Consider the following 21,368-nt stretch of genomic DNA (forward strand, 5'->3'; position numbering starts at 1 on the left):
ATGATGCTTATGATGCTTATGATGCTTATGAGCTTATGATGCTTATGATGCTTATGATGCTTACGATGCTTACGATGCTTATGATGCTTATGATGCTTATGAGGCTTATGATGCTTATGATGCTTATGATGCTTATGATGCTTATGATGCTTATGATGCTTATGAGGCTTATGATGCTTATGATGCTTATGATGCTTATGATGCTTATGAGGCTTATGATGCTTATGATGCTTATGATGCTTATGATGCTTATGATGCTTATGAGGCTTATGATGCTTATGATGCTTATGATGCTTATGATGCTTATGATGCTTATGATGCTTATGATGCTTATGATGCTTATGAGGCTTATGATGCTTATGATGCTTATGATGCTTATGATGCTTATGATGCTTATGATGCTTATGATGCTTATGATGCTTATGATGCTTATGATGCTTATGATGCTTATGATGCTTTTGATGCTTATGATGCTTATGAGCTTATGATGCTTATGATGCTTATGATGCTTATGATGCTTATGATGCTTATGATGCTTATGATGCTTATGAGCTTATGATGCTTATGAGGCTTATGATGCTTATGAGGCTATGATGCTTATGATGCTTATGATGCTTATGATGCTTATGATGCTTATGATGCTTATGATGCTTATGATGCTTATGATGCTTATGAGGCTTATGATGCTTATGATGCTTATGATGCTTATGATATGAGGCTTATGATGCTTATGATGCTTATGATGCTTATGATGCTTATGATGCTTATGATGCTTATGAGGCTTATGATGCTTATGATGCTTATGATGCTTATGATGCTTATGATGCTTATGATGCTTATGAGGCTTATGATGCTTATGATGCTTATGATGCTTATGATGCTTATGATGCTTATGATGCTTATGAGGCTTATGATGCTTATGATGCTTATGATGCTTATGATGCTTATGATGCTTATGATGCTTATGATGCTTATGAGGTTATGATGCTTATGATGCTTATGATGCTTATGATGCTTATGATGCTTATGATGCTTATGATGCTTATGAGGCTTATGATGCTTATGATGCTTATGATGCTTATGATGCTTATGATGCTTATGATGCTTATGAGGCTTATGATGCTTATGAGGCTTATGATGCTTATGATGCTTATGAGGCTTATGATGCTTATGATGCTTATGATGCTTATGATGCTTATGATGCTTATGATGCTTATGATGCTTATGAGGCTTATGATGCTTATGATGCTTATGATGCTTATGAGGCTTATGATGCTTATGATGCTTATGATGCTTATGATGCTTATGATGCTTATGATGCTTATGAGGCTTATGATGCTTATGATGCTTATGATGCTTATGATGCTTATGATGCTTATGATGCTTATGATGCTTATGAGGCTTATGATGCTTATGATGCTTATGATGCTTATAATGCTTATGATGCTTATGATGCTTATGAGGCTTATGATGCTTATGATGCTTATGATGCTTATGATGCTTATGATGCTTATGATGCTTATGATGCTTATGAGGCTTATGATGCTTATGATGCTTATGATGCTTATGATGCTTATGATGCTTATGATGCTTATGAGGCTTATGATGCTTATGATGCTTATGATGCTTATGAGGCTTATGATGCTTATGATGCTTATGAGGCTTATGATGCTTATGATGCTTATGATGCTTATGAGGCTTATGATGCTTATGATGCTTATGATGCTTATGATGCTTATGATGCTTATGATGCTTATGAGGCTTATGATGCTTATGATGCTTATATGATGTATGAGCTTATGATGCTTATGAGGCTTATGATGCTTATGATGCTTATGATGCTTATGAGTCTTATGATGCTTATGATGCTTATGATGCTTACGATGCTTACGATGCTTATGATGCTTATGATGCTTATGAGGCTTATGATGCTTATGATGCTTATGATGCTTATGATGCTTATGATGTTTATGAGGCTTATGATGCTTATGATGCTTATGATGCTTATGATGCTTATGATGCTTATGAGGCTTATGATGCTTATGATGCTTATGATGCTTATGATGCTTATGATGCTTATGAGGCTTATGATGCTTATGATGCTTATGATGCTTATGAGGCTTATGATGCTTATGATGGTTATGATGCTTATGATGCTTATGATGCTTATGATGCTTATGAGGCTTATGATGCTTATGATGCTTATGATGCTTATGATGCTTATGATGCTTATGATGCTTATGATGCTTATGATGCTTATGATGCTTATGATGCTTATGATGCTTATGATGCTTATGATGCTTATGATGCTTATGATGTTTATGAGGCTTATGATGCTTATGATGCTTATGATGCTTATGATGCTTATGATGCTTATGATGCTTATGAGGCTTATGATGCTTATGAGGCTTATGATGCTTATGATGCTTATGAGGCTTATGATGCTTATGATGCTTATGATGCTTATGATGCTTATGATGCTTATGATGCTTATGAGGCTTACGATGCTTATGATGCTTATGATGCTTATGAGGCTTATGATGCTTATGATGCTTATGATGCTTATGATGCTTATGATGCTTATGATGCTTATGAGGCTTATGATGCTTATGATGCTTATGATGCTTATGATGCTTATGATGCTTATGATGCTTATGATGCTTATGAGGCTTATGATGCTTATGATGCTTATGATGCTTATGATGCTTATGATTTTATGATGCTTATGAGGCTTATGATGCTTATGATGCTTATGATGCTTATGATGCTTATGATGCTTATGATGCTTATGATGCTTATGAGGCTATGATGATGCTTATGATGCTTATGATGCTTATGATGCTTATGATGCTTATGATGCTTATGATGCTTATGAGGCTTATGATGCTTATGATGCTTATGATGCTTATGATGCTTATGATGCTTATGATGCTTATGAGGCTTATGATGCTTATGATGCTTATGAGGCTTATGATGCTTATGATGCTTATGATGCTTATGATGCTTATGAGGCTTATGATGCTTATGATGCTTATGATGCTTATGATGCTTATGATGCTTATGATGCTTATGATGCTTATGATGCTTATGATGCTTATGATGCTTATGATGCTTATGATGCTTATGAGGCTTATGATGCTTATGATGCTTATGAGGCTTATGATGCTTATGATGCTTATGATGCTTATGATGCTTATGATGCTTATGATGCTTATGAGGCTTATGATGCTTATGATGCTTATGATGCTTATGATGCTTATGATGCTTATGATGCTTATGATGCTTATGATGCTTATGAGGCTTATGATGCTTATGATGCTTATGATGCTTATGATGCTTATGATGCTTATGAGGCTTATGATGCTTATGATGCTTATGATGCTTATGAGGCTTATGATGCTTATGATGCTTATGATGCTTATGATGCTTATGAGGCTTATGATGCTTATGATGCTTATGATGCTTATGATGCTTATGATGCTTATGATGCTTATGATGCTTATGATGCTTATGATGCTTATGAGGCTTATGATGCTTATGATGCTTATGATGCTTATGATGCTTATGATGCTTATGATGCTTATGATGCTTATGATGCTTATGATGCTTATGATGCTTATGAGCTTATGATGCTTATGATGCTTATTAGCTTATGATGCTTATGATGCTTATGAGGCTTATGATGCTTATGATGCTTATGATGCTTATGATGCTTATGAGGCTTATGATGCTTATGATGCTTATGATGCTTATGATGCTTATGAGGCTTATGATGCTTATGATGCTTATGATGCTTATGATGCTTATGAGGCTTATGATGCTTATGATGCTTATGATGCTTATGATGCTTATGATGCTTATGATGCTTATGAGGCTTATGATGCTTATGATGCTTATGATGCTTATGATGCTTATGAGGCTTATGATGCTTATGATGCTTATGATGCTTATGATGCTTATGATGCTTATGAGGCTTATGATGCTTATGATGCTTATGATGCTTATGATGCTTATGATGCTTATGAGACTTATGATGCTTATGATGCTTATGATGCTTATGATGCTTATGAGGCTTATGATGCTTATGATGCTTATGATGCTTATGATGCTTATGATGCTTATGAGGCTTATGATGCTTATGATGCTTATGATGCTTATGATGCTTATGATGCTTATGATGCTTATGATGCTTATGATGCTTATGAGGATTTATGTATGAGGCTTATGATGCTTATGATGCTTATGATGCTTATGATGCTTATGATGCTTATGATGCTTATGATGCTTATGATGCTTATGATGCTTATGATGCTTATGAGGCTTATGAGGCTTATGATGCTTATGATGCTTATGATGCTTATGATGCTTATGATGCTTATGAGGCTTATGATGCTTATGATGCTTATGATGCTTATGATGCTTATGATGCTTATGAGGCTTATGATGCTTATGATGCTTATGATGCTTATGATGCTTATGATGCTTATGATGCTTATGAGGCTTATGATGCTTATGATGCTTATGATGCTTATGAGGCTTATGATGCTTATGATGCTTATGATGCTTATGATGCTTATGATGCTTATGATGCTTATGAGGCTTATGAGGCTTATGATGCTTATGATGCTTATGATGCTTATGATGCTTATGAGGCTTATGATGCTTATGATGCTTATGATGCTTATGATGCTTATGATGCTTATGAGGCTTATGATGCTTATGATGCTTATGATGCTTATGATGCTTATGATGCTTATGATGCTTATGATGCTTATGATGCTTATGAGGCTTATGATGCTTATGATGCTTATGAGGCTTATGATGCTTATGATGCTTATGATGCTTATGATGCTTATGAGGCTTATGATGCTTATGATGCTTATGATGCTTATGATGCTTATGATGCTTATGATGCTTATGATGCTTATGATGCTTATGATGCTTATGATGCTTATGATGCTTATGATGCTTATGATGCTTATGATGCTTATGAGGCTTATGATGCTTATGATGCTTATGATGCTTATGAGGCTTATGATGCTTATGATGCTTATGATGCTTATGATGCTTATGATGCTTATGAGGCTTATGAGGCTTATGATGCTTATGATGCTTATGATGCTTATGATGCTTATGATGCTTATGAGGCTTATGATGCTTATGATGCTTATGATGCTTATGAGGCTTATGATGCTTATGATGCTTATGATGCTTATGTTGCTTATGAGGCTTATGATGCTTATGATGCTTATGATGCTTATGATGCTTATGATGCTTATGATGCTTATGAGGCTTATGATGCTTATGATGCTTATGATGCTTATGATGCTTATGATACTTATGAGGCTTATGATGCTTATGATGCTTATGAGGCTTATGATGCTTATGATGCTTATGATGCTTATGATGCTTATGAGGCTTATGATGCTTATGATGCTTATGATGCTTATGATGCTTATGAGGCTTATGATGCTTATGATGCTTATGAGGCTTATGATGCTTATGATGCTTATGATGCTTATGAGGCTTATGATGCTTATGATGCTTATGATGCTTATGATGATTATGATGCTTATGATGCTTATGATGCTTATGAGGCTTATGATGCTTATGATGCTTATGATGCTTATGATGCTTATGATGCTTATGATGCTTATGAGGCTTATGATGCTTGCTTATGCGGCTTATGAGGCTTATGATGCTTATGATGCTTATGATGCTTATGATGCTTATGATGCTTATGAGGCTTATGATGCTTATGATGCTTATGATGCTTATGATGCTTATGATGCTTATGATGCTTATGAGCTTATGATGCTTATGATGCTTATGATGCTTATGATGCTTATGATGATGCTTATGATGCTTATGATGCTTATGAGGCTTATGATGCTTATGATGCTTATGATGCTTATGATGCTTATAATGCTTATGATGCTTATGAGGCTTATGATGCTTATGATGCTTATGAAGCTTAGGCCAGAATAAGACTTGGAAGTATTTGTAGTTGTTTGTCATACTTAGAAAATTTAAACTAACAACCAACCATCAGTTAAAGTCATTTTTTCCCCTTCATATATATATCTTTTAGGCTTTTTTGAATTATTTAATTTCCAAACAATCCTCTCCTCTTATGTCTTAAATATATTCTTTTATTCATTGCTTTAGGATCTCTGGAAAAAATATATTCATAATAACTGATAAGATCAAAATATGACTGAAATATATCCTGAGTTGTGTCTTACATTTACTGCAAAATATCTCTCCAATATTAGTCATTCATTAATAAACGGTTATATTCTACCATGCACTCAGTTCTAGTTAGTTTCTAAATAATTCAATTACTAAATATGTTAGCACTAACTTAACTAATGAGTCTGTCAGTTGGTAGTTTAGTTTAGCATTTAATTTGCAGCAGATTGAAAAGACAACAGCCAGTATTGTATCACAGACAATGATATGGAAGCAGCATGCATTAAGTATATTATATCACCGACTTTGTTATTTGAATTTTAAGCAGAGTTCTATAGAAGAGTTTCTGTCAGTTTGAAAGTTTGTTAATATGAAAATAGACAAGTAACAACCACTTTCTCTCATGCTAATATTTCAGCAGCACTTCAGCATTGGTAAATGATGGAAGATTTCGTTAGCCTGAGATGGCAGCTCTGCTACTTGGTTGTTTGCCATTCATGGCATTGACCTAGCTACTAAACATCAACTTTGATATCGCTCTTCTATGCAAACAACTTCTTATAATAATATTTATTTCTAATTTCCATAAATTCTCCAGAAATTTGAAAAGTACTGATAGCATAGAAGAAAAGGAAAACAGAATGAGATTTCTGTGTGTGTGCTTTGGCGGCGGGGTGGGGGGTAGTAGACAGTATAGTGAATGTATAATACATCGTTATGTTTAGGAACTTAATTAATTTATTTTGTTCTGTAAATAATTAATGATTGATGTATCTTGTGTTATATCTTAGGAAATTTGAACATATTTCTTTGTGACAATAAAACTGCAAAGCCAAAAAGAATATAGTGGAATAATGTTCTAAATATTGGACACTGAAGTTCTAATAGCCAAGAAATCTGTTGCAGGAAGTGCAGGAAGTCTCCCCGTAACTTAGCGGTTCGGCAAAAGAGACCAATAGAATAAGTACTAGGCTTACAAAGAATAAGTCCTGGGGTTGATTTGCTCGACTAAAAGGCGGTGCTCCAGCATGGCCACAGTCAAATAACTGAAACAAGTAAAAGAGTAAAAGAGAGAGTAAATGTTCATATTGACTTGAAATATTTTTTGGTTTAACACCCAACTCTTTGATTCTCAGGTACATTTAGTTGATAATACTCTACTGCAAGCTCCTGGTTCACATGTTTGGTCTGAGGATAACTTCATACCAGTTGCCAATTCCATGAAAAAGGCCTTAAGCACTGCCCTTCCTTCAGTTATTTGATGTAAAGTACAAAGGTCAGTTATTTCTTTGAGAAAGATGGTAGCACTTCTGTATGGTTGGATTCTGATAACTGGGAAGAGAGAAAACAGTAAAAGTTACTGTTGCTGTTGTTGTCTTTATTGGTTTTATTTATCCCCAGGTCAACATGGATTGACTCAACCAAGACACAGAGGGGTTCCATCCACAACCATTTTAGGATTTTTTTTTATATTTCAAACTGTTTTGTTTCACATGTCCTTCAAATCTTTAATGAGATATTAATTACTTGTATGTAATAATTGATGAAAATGGAAAAAAGCGAAACATAAAAGAGCTTTGGATTCTAATGAAGAAAATTTATAAATTTATTTCTATTGAAAGCAAGTACATTGACCCTTGTGTTAAGCAACAACTTAGTATGATATGGTGTAAACCTATAAAATTACTTTCATATATTCTAGATTCATACAGAACTGCTGAGAAAGAATGGTTATAAGCATTAAAAAGGATTAAAAAGTATATCCGGTTAGTAGAGATCCTCTTTATAAAGCTTCAAGCAGCAAACTTTTGAGTTAATAAACAATCTGTCATTGAGGAAATCTTCATCTACTTTGATGGAAGACAATATCTTAAGAAACATTGGTTTCAGTTTGATATCAATATAGAAGAAATGACAAACCACATGATGTTAAATTTATATCCTGATATTGCAATAATACAGCTGGGATTGTTAAGGATCAACAGGATATGTTAACTGATGGAGACGAAGCATAGATTGATACAAATATATTGAGAGAGATCAATATACGGAATCAGTTCATCAAGTTTTGAATGATATCCCAGGCTCAGTTAATAAGATTGGAATTTGCCGACCAATACAGGTAACAAATATGGCAAATAGTGTCAGAGACGATTCTTAAATAATGAAAGAAATTGACTGTTAAATTTTTGTAAGACACATAATTCTGTATCCGCCAGATAGAGCTAACCTATTTCTTTACTACCCACAAGGGGCTAAACACAGAGAGGACAAACAAGGACAGACAAATGGATTAAGTCAATTACATCGACTCCAGTCGCTAACTGGTACTTATTTAATCGACCCCGAAAGGATGAAAGGCAGAAAGGATTGAACTCAGAATATAGCAACATATGAAATACCGCTAAGCATTTCAGCCGGTGTGCTAACGTTTCTGCCAGTTCCTCACTGCCTTTGTGCCAGATAGTGCTAACCTAGTTACCATTCATTTGAAGCAAGAGAATAATTTTCTAATGCGGGGGAGAGAACTCCACTCTCTTTTATTATTCATTTCTGTTCCATTACAGAATCATTTCAGGGTGTGTTTTTTTTTGTTTTTGATTTGCAAAATTTGTAACCGTAAATTAAGTCGTAAATGTTTCTGAGGAATGTGATGTAATTGTTTCACTAATTAATATTGAAGGATTGAATATGTTTGACACGTTGATTAAAGCCATGTAAGGTGGTTACCAATTCAATGCCCAGGTTCAGAATGAGAAGCAGTGCACGTTAATAGAGATTTAACTAGATAAACTTAACCTGACATGACACTGGCCATTATGTCTCTAACTACAACCACTGTCATCTCACTGTCATCAATGTCACCTTCAGTGCCATTATATGCACCACCTTAACAATCATCACCAATATCATCATGATCTACACCAATCAATCACCATCACCACCACTATCACCAAGACTATCACATTCACCAATACCATCATTAGCATTACCATCTGTCTTGTTTCCATATTATTTTTTATCTATTCCTACTCTTGTAAGCAATCAGTCCCTAATTATTTCAAACCATTGCACCATCCTCCAGCTGATTATCTCAAAACTGTGCTAGTCTCCTCTCACTAATTGCCTTACCTGTGATTTTTCTTTGCCTTACCTCGAAATTCATTAGAATCATCCTTTTAACAGAGAATCAAAGAGCTGTAATAATCATTAAGTGGATCACATAAAAACCATAAAAATTATCCAGTCTTGTCTGGAATGGACGGCTCTATTCTTACAGTTTATAGGAATTAGACACACAATAAGATGAATTGATAAAATCGTATTGGTTAATATTTAAAAACGAATCTCAACTAATTGCTTCTAATCACTCTAATATTTCAAAGAATATGACAAACTATAAAATGGTCTCAGAAGAGATCCTTCTAATTTTACTAGTCTTTTCTTTTTTTTTTAAATCATTAGTATTAATCGATACAATGAAACATGTTTTAATTGTATTGGATTCTGGTTTTTTAATCATTTCTATTATTACCACCACCATAATAATGATAATAATAATAATATTATTATTATTATTTCTTTGATATCCCTGATATTATACAATACAAATTTCTCCTCTAAAAATCTTTGATACAAATTAATGAAAATTCATTGTGGATGTTGTGTGAGAGGGGTAATATTTGTAAAACATTATTTTTACTTTACAGTTCTCGTTGAAATAAAGATGACAGTAGTGCAAGTGTCAATGGTTGTAATGGTGTGTGGAGAAACCATTCTGGCTGGTTATATAAGCAAACACGAACTGTTTAACATGCTAAAACGAGTTCACTACATCTTAATGCTGACAGTAAAAAAATAAAGATAAATCATTCATAATGGTGCATTTGTCAAGAACTGTGTGTGGGTGTGGCGTTGGGGTTCCTACTTACTGGAGAAGAGTTTACGACTGGTTTTCTGTGAATGCAGGAAATTAGATCAGTCTTCCAGCATGGACTTGCATATTGATGTCAATAAGGCTACTTCATCATTAATATTGACACAAGAAGAACTGTCTCTATCATTGGCAGTATTTCAAATTATGTCACAAGAGAAAAGACCATTTCTTCACAAACAGTTTGTAATGGCCAAATAGATAAAATAATAGTTATGGTACAAAGTTCAAGAGATCATACACTGCAATAGGCATTGTTTTGTCTGCTTGGTCAAACTTTGTAATGTCTGCTTGTCTGTCAGCAGACATGGCAGATATTAACTATTCGGTTCTGGGAGGGGAAGGGGTTTGGTTGGGGAGGAGTAGGGTCGCAGATAAAACTGAATATTTGGTAATTGGTTCACTGACCTTACTATTCTGAGTGTGAATCTAGTAAAGTAGACACTGGGGAGGAAACGGTCAATTCTAAAGAATTCTTTTTTTTTTTTATCATGTTACCTGAACAGAAAACAAACATTGATACAAGTAAAAGAGAAGGAGGGGTAGTGCCACCTCCCGTTCTCTTTTGTTTTGTTGCACAACATTTTAGAAATAGCAGCCACATTCCAGCAAATGGCACCCTAGAAGAAGAAGCATACATTAGATTTTAAAAAAAAGACTCCGCCGGTTACGACGACGAGGGTCCCAGCTGATACGATCAACGGAACAGCTTGCTCGTGAAATTAACGTGCAAATGGCTGAGCATTCCACAGACACGTATACCCTTAACGTAGTTCTCGGGGATAATCAGCGTGACACAGAGAGTGACAAGGCTGACCCTTTGAAATACAAGTACAACTCATTTTTGCCAGCTGAGTGGACTGGAGCAGCATGAAATAAAGTGTCTTGCTCAAGGACACAACACGTCGCCGGGAATTAAACTCACAACCTTACGATCATGAGCCGAATGCCCTAACCACTAAGCCACGCGCCCTCACATACATTAGATAATGAAGTCATAGATGTGTGAGTGAGTGTGTGAATGCATCATGAATATATATATATATATATATATAAATATCAAAATAAGCAACAAGAATGACTCCGTTAATTTGGTGCGATTGTTTCGTACTACATCATTTTATTAAATGTTGTAAGTATTACAACAGATTTAAAATGCTGAGCACTCATCAGCCAATTATAGAGGTCTTCCATTAATACTAAAATCTTCATATCAAGTGGCAACATTATAGAGAAGGTAGATATATAGACAAAGATGTGGATTTAAATGTTAAGAACATTTGAGGTAGTGGAGCCCATCAACTGACTGACTAAGATTCAGTTGTTCCAGACTACTGTAAGGTTCTGAGAGGGAAGAACAAATGAAAAGAGACAATAAAGATTTTCTAATTATAGAAATGGGGGGAAGGGGTCCTAGTTCTCCTAATGCTGAATCTGTTCATCAAATAGTAGTAATTGGCATTTAGTTGTGACAATGCTGTCTTCTACATAAATTCCTTATATGGAGCCATGACATCCCCTTTACCCCATTTCTATAAATAGAAAATCTTTATTGTCTCCTTCCATTTATTCTTCCCTCTCAGAATCTTACAGTAGTCTGGAACAACTGAATCTTAGTCAGTCAGTTGATGGACTCCACTACCTCAAATGTTCTTAAAATTTAAATCCATATCTTTGTCTGTATATCTACCTTCTCTATAATGTTGCCACTTGATTTTAAAATTTTTATATTAATGGAAAACCTCTATAATTGGCTGATGAGTACTCAGCATCTTAAATCTGTTGTAATACTTACAACATTTAATAAAATGATGTAGTACGAAATGATCGTGCCAAATTACCGGAGTCATTCTTGTTGCTTATTTTGATTATAATTACCCCACAGATTTTTATGGATAACACCATACAGAATTCTGGTGCATCTAAATTAAGTACCATATTCATTTGAATCTAAATTTTTGCTATATATATATATATATATATGTGTGTGTGTTTTTTTTTTCATTTTTTATGTGCCCTTTTCAAGCCTAGCCAGGATCATGGGCCCGGTTTCCTGGTTTCTGTGGCGCATGTGTTCCCCCCAGCTGGACGGGATGCCAGGCCATCACAGCATTACTCAAAAAGCAGGAAGAAAGTTTGAGAGAAAGTTGAGGTGAAAGAGTACAACAAGGGTCGTTCCCCCCCCCCCGCTAGAGTCTCTTGGAGCTTTATTTGGAGCTCAATAAACACACACAACGCCCAGTCTGGGAATCGAAGCCACAATCCTCCAACTGCGAGTCTACTACTATGATGTCTGAATGGTTACAACTAGAATGCCTTTGACATAGTCTTAGCAGAGTTGGGATGGGGCTAAATCAAAACTACAACAACAGCAATATCAGTAAAACACTGTGTAACACTTCCAGCAAATCAAAATCTTTCCATCTACTGCTATAGGGTCACACGTCCTACTAGAAATAGCAGCTAAACTCTTTAAGATGTTACCCTGGATGTTGCTCCAATCAACACATCCCTCAATCCAGCATTAGAGATCGATGAGTTAGGGTTCACAGTTCCCATTTCCTGCCTTGTAGTGATCAATAATTGGTGAATAGTTACAAGTAGAATAACATATAACATAAAATAATAAAACAGAAATTGCAGAGCCACAAAAACAAAAAAATATATGAATTATACAATAAATAAAATAAAACAACATATAAATAACAAATTAAGTAAATATTTGCTTGAGCTAAGGGGTCCAGGGTCGATGATGATCAAAGCATTCTAGCCATGAACATCTTGCCTTTGTTTTCACAACCAGTGAATCTAGGACTCCATTTGAAAAATGTTCTTTCTCATTTGGAATGGTAAGGTGTGATTTGAAGGATATTTCATTACTTTGTCTTGCAAGATCAGTGACCATGTTGAAGCCCCTTTACACTGTATTTACATATTAATTTTCTTTATCTAAAACTATTTTATCCAATATGTCCTGTATGTATATAAAAATAAAGATTTAATGGAGATTTGGTTGTTATTTCTACCAGTTTAAATGACTGCACAGAGGCTCCCTTGCCCACAGGAATCTAGGAAATTGCTCTTCTTGTGTGTGTATTTTGTTGGTTTGTTGTATGATGAATTACTAAATTCCTCTCACCAATTGCAATACCCCTCAATTACAAATAAATGGAGTCATTGAAATGGCAACCATCTAATCAAATATTTCAAATTTATTTTCGATTATATTTTGTATTCAAATGTATACCACACAAAAAAATCTAGTTCACAATATATAAAAAGCATTCCTCAGAAATCTCAGTTATGAAAGAATTATGATTCTTGGTATTGCATATATTTGAAAACTTTTACTGGTTTCAGACATTAGACTGTGGCCATGCTGGGCACCACTTTCTTTTTTAATGAAGTTCTAATGGTTTTGGGACTGAGCAGGATGTTTTCATTGGTTGTTACAATCAAAAGACTGTTTTACTAGAGCTACATGTACTTAGAAAGATATATACATTTTAACGAATTGCATTTATCCTGTGCAACACACAGACAAATATATATATATATATATACAGGGAGAATTCATAAAAAAACAAAAGACGAAGACAGGTGGTGTAGATAACACACAGATGTATTAGTATAACACTCAGGAAGTGAAAAAGTCTTTAACGTTTCGAGCCTACGCTCTTCCACAGAAAGAAACAAGGAGAGTTTCTACTTATTTGATGGTATATAAGACAGCATATTTTTTTCAAAATATAACTCAATATATGCCAAGTGTAGACTCCCATAAACTAATTTTGTCCCTAATGTTTCTGCTTCTTAAATGAGCATTGCTGAAATTGGTGTGCATCAACATATGCAATTAAATACAATAATTTATATGTTTTTTAGCAAGAATGTTTATGTAAAAATGTGAGATGAAAGAGATGTCATTGCATTTTAGGCAGGTCATTTTGCCAATAGTAAACACTCACTGGTTATATTTCCCTTCCTTTTTATGAAAAGTCAACTAATTAAATAACTAATAAATTGATTCCTTGACAAATAATTTGATCAATCAGTCAATCCATCAATTAGTCAGTTTGTCAGATTCTTTTCCTTGCCATTCATAACTTCATCAAGGATGTCTCCTCATTGCTCCAGGCCAGTGCCAATGCACCTAAACTCTATTTATACTTGTCTCATTTAAAGACATTACCGCTTGAGGTAATGTATCTGCAGCAAACACAATGTCATGAAAGCCTACAACCACAATTGGCCATCCCCACTCAGTCACCATCCCCTTAGCCAATCGATAACAATTAAAATCTATCCATGTTTTGATATGTTTTTGGTATTGTTCTTGGTGCTGCTGTCCATTCTTCTCTCTTTTCTAAATTAGCTCATTTCACCACAAAAGTTAAAAGACATTAAATAATCACCTGGCATTACATAACCGTTGCTACTTCAGCTCCCCTTTTCAATGATAACGACATTACACTCTGGAAGTATTTCTGATTTTGAAGGATTCCATTGACATTCAACACCCTAATCATTACCCACTTGATGCTCCCTTCCCTTTTGCCTTCCTCGGGGCTCATTGCTAAAGTCTTGTTTGTATTGAGGTGAAAGAAGCTGGCCAGCCAAACATACTGACCATCCAGTTGCTCCACAAATTATCTGATATCCAATCATGGACACAGTATGTAAATATCAACATCATCATTTCATATGGAATCAACTTAGCTTTATTCTCTGTTAGATTGCTTTAGTTATTCTCCAGTAAAATATCTGAGACAAATATATCTTTCATGTTTGTCATGAAATATTTGTTCCTGAATTTGATCCTTGTGTTTCATGAACAAATATAGAATTTTATGAAGACAAACCATAGTTGAACAATTCTCTAGACTCATTCTTTTCAATGATTCTTCTGATTTAAAAAGAAACTATGAGTTGTCGAGTTTTCAATATCTTGATGGTTTCCTGTCCCAGAGGAATATAACATAAGTATACAAATTATAAATCTAAATTAATATTTTTCTATTCGATATTTCTCTAAATATCGGAGTAGCGAGATGATTATACTGTGAAGAAAATAGTGGAACACAAGATTTTAACAAAGAATACTTAACCATTCCAAATAAAGGATAATAAGGAAAAAAAGTAAAGATGATATTTCTTTAATTGAATTTCCAAACAGCGTCATATTGTTTCATACAAAAAAAAGAAAAAAATTACTCTGGCTTCACAAAAGAGTCTATAAAAATGCCTTGCAGTTTTACCAATTTCCATTTTCTCACTTCATGGAAACCTTATGAATTTTTTCTACCTCTTTTATTAAAGAATAATTGGAAAACTCTCATTTTCCTCCAAGTTGCTTTGCTAAATTTCAACATGTCATTTTGATATAAGCTCTTCCCTTTGTTACAAGATTCCATTGCCTTCCTTCTTCATGTTCTTAGAATACATTCCTTTTATTTTTTTGTTCCTTCTGTTTTATTGCATTTGCCTGAATCATGTCCAATTTCAATGAATTCTCCTGATCTTCCTTACTTGTATTTGTTATAATTTGCATCTTAGCTTAAAGCTATAATGGATAATATAGATTACAAAACATCTATGCACTCTCTGAATGCCATCTCTCTAGAAATAATTGTGTCAGCTGAGGTTGTTAAAAAAAAAAACAAAAGAACGAAATTACTTGTATGTTTTTTGTTTTGTTTGAATAGAATGGATGGTTTTGTAAGTTTAGAAAATTGCACGAACAATTGCAACACATTTTACTGCAGAATATCAATTGGAAGCGTAAACACTTTGTCATGAAATAGCAGTTGTGTCATTCTTTGGTTTGGTTGATTAAAGAAAGGATTTGCTAAAGAGTTGGAAAATTTTTTTTGCTTAAAGACTTCAACTTATGATATTTTCAAACTTAGAGTCTTAAAATAAACACAGCTAGCAAAAATTGAAATATTTAAATAAACACAATTAGCTATAATTCAGATATTTAAATAAACACAATTATGAATAGTATAAATAAACATAAACAGCAATGATTTAAATATTTAAATATACTTAATTAGCAATGATTTAAATATTTAGATAAACACTATACTCAATAACTTACATATTTAAATGTACTTAATTAACAACGATTTAAATATTCAAAAAAATATATTTGGCTGTCTTTATATAATATTGTGTTTCACTTCAGTTCTTTGTTTCTAATTCTGTAGATTTTATTGTTGTTGTTGTTGTGGGCCCCATAGGAAATTAGTTCTAATCAAGCAGAACCCTGTCACTCAGCTCATCAAGATAACAGCTAGCTTCTATCCACAGCCCTATGTAGACGTAGGAGTGTCTGTGTGGTAAGTAGCTTGCTTACAAACCACATGGTTCCGGGTTCAGTCCCACTGCGTAGCACCTTGGGCAAGTGTCTTCTACTATAGCCTCGGGCTGACCAAAGCTTTGTGAGTGGAATTGGTAGACAGAAACTGAAAGAAGCCCGTCATACATATGTATATATATATGTGTGTGTGTGTGTATGTTTGTGTGTCTGTGTCTGTCCCCCCAACATCACTTGACAACCGATGCTGGTGTGTTTACGTCTCTGTGACTTAGCGGTTCAGCAAAAGTGAACGATGGGATAAGTACTAGGCTTACAAAGAATAAGTCCTGAGGTCGATTTGCTCGATTAAAGGCAGTGCTCCAGCATGGCCTCAGTCAAATGACTGAAACAGGTAAAAGAGTAAAAGAGTAAAGAGAGCCCTTTGACTCTAGATATGACCTGCTTTCACAGAGCTAAGGATCCTATGGCACATTCTGTCATGTCATGATGGACCATATGAACTAACTCCTGGGCTGCAGTCTACATTACTTTTACTCTCTCCTTTTTATCTTGTGTGTGTGTGTGTGTGTGTGTGTGTGTGTGTGTGCACAGGAAGTCAATATAAAATTAATTATTTGATTAATTATATGAGTGTTTAATTACTTGGCATTAGATCCTCTCAAGCTTCATCTGTTGCAGTGGTGAGAAAGTTTAAGATGTTCTCTAAGTAAATAAAACTGAGCCATAAATATTCTAAAATGCTAAACTCTGTACCAGATTCTTGTGCATGATTGACATTATTCTTTTCTACTCTAGGCACAAGGCCTGAAATTTTTGGAGAGGGGGCCAGTCGATTAGATCATGACCCCAAAACGATGAAAGGCAAAGTCGACCTCAGCAGAATTTGAACTCAAAACTTAAAAACATACAAAATACTGCTCAGTATTTTGCCCAGCATGCTAACATTTCTACCAGCTTGCCACCTTGCATGATTGACATGATTGAGTGACTAAAGCAGCTCTTTTGTCAAACAAGATATTCCAAGTTTGATCTAAATGAGTAACACCTTGGACAAGTATTTTGTACCAAAGATATAGGTTGTAAGGTGAATTAGATTGGTACAAACTGCACAGAATCCTATTATGTGTGAGAATGCGTGTGTCTGAATTTTCAAAATGGGGTATTATTATTATTATACACTGATATATTCAGGTTAATGTCCTCATCGTCATTGTTATAGTCATGGCATTTTGGCCATTAAATTCTCTAGTCTTCTACAGGTGTCTCTCATATTTAATATTATTGGGATTTTAAACCAAACCTGTTATTTAATTCACAGAGGTAGTTTGGGATCGTCCTATTGTCAGGAAGGATATTCTCCACTTAGTTATTCCACTACATGTGATGTCACTCACTTGCTCCTATTGAACCAAATTAAATATTGTGCGAGTGCCACATAGACTGAACTCGTACATACTAGTGACACTTCTAATCCCATTGTCCTGTGGTACAGTTATGAAACAGAAACTGGAAACTTTAAACTTACCCATTTTATGATCGTGGATTTGGTGTTTCTTCCTCTCTTATCAGTCCCAATATGCTGATCATCTCTGTCGGTCCAACTGAGCAAGGTATCAAAGCCCCACATATGTACGGACTTACCGAGTTCATCAAATCTTCAAAGGTTATCAAAGACACTAAATAAAATTAATGTCTAAAAGTTAAATATTGCAAATCACAACCTTCTATCTTAAATGTAGAAGGAGCATATTAAACAATATACTCTGACCTGCTAGATTTAGTAGCCAATTCTCCCTCAGATCACATTATACTGTCTTTTCAATAAAACAGCATATTACATAATGTGCTCTAACTTGCTAAATATAGCAGTAAAATCTCCCTAAAATCGTATTCTACTGTCGAAATGATGAAACAACAAATTAGTGTATTGTAACTTGCTAAATATTGCAGCTAAACCTCCCACAAATCTCACCCATATTTTCAACTGACAAACATCAGAATTATACATATTTCATTCTCTGCATCTAATTTTCAGTTTCTTTCATGAAACAAAAATTGTTAAACACCGAATCAGTCTTGATTTATGATCAATAAAAGATGGGATAACCCTGGATCTAATGTCTTCAATCAAAGGTGATCTTGATCAACAACAGCCTAAGTGGCTTTCATCTTTAGGGGCCTAGTCATTGGGGTCTTTCATGCCTCAATCACATCATTCTGTGAATTTAGTCTACATGACATTCACACCAGCAACATCTAAAAGTTTACTTTGGACTTCAATCACGTAAACCTCACCAATTTAAGAGACATTCATTTATACAAATGTTTAGGTTAGACATCAGCAACATCAATGCTAGCAGTTTTGGATGATATGAAAAGCTCCTAACCATTGCCCTTCTTAATATGAATAAATTTTAGGAAACAGAACATATATTTTTATGTGTCTGGACTGACAATAGTGCAAGACTACAAAATTTGGCTGCTATTTTTAGCAAGGTCAAGCATGCATGTAGAGGTATCTACATTTGCTTGTATTTAGATGGAGGATACCGTTAAGATTCCTTCATGCTGTGACAAAAATTTTGTTGCAGGGTTAACAATTTTATTCCACAATCATAAGGCTCCATCTATGACCTCAATGTGTGGCACACTGAGCAAGCGTCTTAGCCTCATATTGGACAATTCCTTATCAGTAAAAAGTAGAAGATGGAAATTGTGTGGAAGCATACCATGTATACATATATATATATAATATATATATATATATAATATATATATATATATATATATATATATAGATAGATAGATAGATAGATAGATAGATAGATAGATAGATAGATAGATGTCCATGTATGTATATCTGTGTATCTTTGTATGTATGTATGTATACACACCTATGTATATGAATATGTGTATGTATGTATATATGTTTGTCTATGTTTAATCACCTGAAGCATCATACACTGGAGAGCTAAAACTTCACAGAGAGAGCCGTTAATCCCCCCCCCCGCCCGGGTGTTCAACACATTTGGCATTGGTACTTCTGTGAGGATGGAAATTACATTCATTTGGAAATATATTTCAAAGCAGTGAAACATGAACATTTACTAATAATCTACTATTCTCTGGAATTGATCTTGTCTCTACATTCTGCAGTGAGTTGCATTGTTGTATCCACCCATCACTCATGTTACTTTTGAAGACACTGAATGAATTGATGGGACTGGAAATTAAACTCATTTAAAGGACATCAATAATTAAACATAGAACATCTTTTATAATTAGTTGGTTGCTTAAAAATATTGGTTTCTCAATGATAGACTTGTGAAAACGTAAATGTATTTCACAAAAGAAAACAAAAAAAACTTTGTAAAATACACGAACAGTGGGTAATTCAGTTGTTTGACAGTTGGAAATTGTAATTTATTGATTGATGTGATCAAGTATCAATAAGAATAAAATATGATGAAAAAACAAGAAAGAGAAACCAACCTCAACAAACAATTAGAAGAATAATATATTAAAAATTTCTTAAAAATTCAAAACTTGAAGTTAATGTTATTGAACTTGAGAGGCATTGAGGAGAAAGAGCAACACACCAAGACTTTGCATGGGTGTGTATGTGTGTATTTATATTAACATATATACACAGTCATGTTATGTATAGTTTTTTGACTGGATTACTGGTATGAGGGGGGAGGAAAAAGTTCATAGGATGACCACGAAGGAGTGATGCTAAAGCAGTGTAATAACTGCAGTATGTCTTTCTGTTCAAAGAGGACTTCAAAAGTAACTAGTTGCATCCTCTCTTGGAAATGGACAAAATTTGGCATCGTGATGTTATCAAGTACATGTAGAAAAAGGTTTTAGCCCGAAGGAATTTCATGCTGACATGTAGGAGATGATGTTCCAGCTTTATCAATAGTCCAAAAGTGAGCATCTGAATCTAGGAGGTGAAGGGAAAGCCTTGGAGATGATCCAATGTCTGGACGTCCTGCAACTGCCACCACCAGGGTAAACATCAATCAAATTCACCACATGGTAATGGATGACTAGTGATTGACTATAAATCAAACAGTCAGTGCTATTAGCATATCTTGTGAGAGAGTTGAGAGTGAACTTGGCATGATTACAGTTTCAGCTTTGTGGGTGCCATGGCTTCTGACATCCAATCAAAAGCACACCAGTCTGATCACATCAAGGCAAAATCTGACATTGCTTCAGGCAGATTCAGCTGCTTTCCTTGAACACTTCTTTAGCCAGGATGAATGCTGGGTTCATTTCTTTGACTCAGAGAGAAACAATTGATGCCATGCTTACACCCCTTGTCACCTACTCAAAAGAAGACTGTGATAGTTTTATCTGCAGGGGAGATGATAGCCTCCGTTTTTTGGGATACAAAAGGCATTGTGTTTATGGACCATCTTCAAAAGAGCAACACCATCAATGGAGAGTACTCTGCTAACTTGTTGAGGTAGTTATGAAAGGCTTTCAAGTCCAAACACCCGGGAAAACTGGCGAAAAGTGTTTTGTTTCATCTGGACAATGCTACAGCACACAAGTCCTTGGTTTCAATGGCTACTGTGTGTGACTGTGGCTTTGAACTGATTGATCAACCTGCCTTTTCTCCCGATTTTGATCCATCTGACTATCATCTGTTCTCCAACATGAAAAGCACTCAGCCAGGAACCAGCATCACAGCGATGATGACATTATACTTGCTGTTGATGACTTGTTTGAGCAACAAGATGAGAGCTTCTTCACCAATGGAATCTAAGCACTGCAACACCGATGGAAAAACAGGTGGACAGCAACGATGACTATGTTATAAAATAAACCTCATTTGGTCACTTCCATGAAAGAATCTTAGTCAGCCTATGAACTTTTCAGCTGACCCTTGTACATTTCTGAAGGTAGTAG

Source organism: Octopus sinensis, linkage group LG17 (assembly GCF_006345805.1).
Source record: "Octopus sinensis linkage group LG17, ASM634580v1, whole genome shotgun sequence".
In the NCBI taxonomy this organism is placed as follows: Eukaryota; Metazoa; Mollusca; class Cephalopoda; order Octopoda; family Octopodidae; genus Octopus; species Octopus sinensis.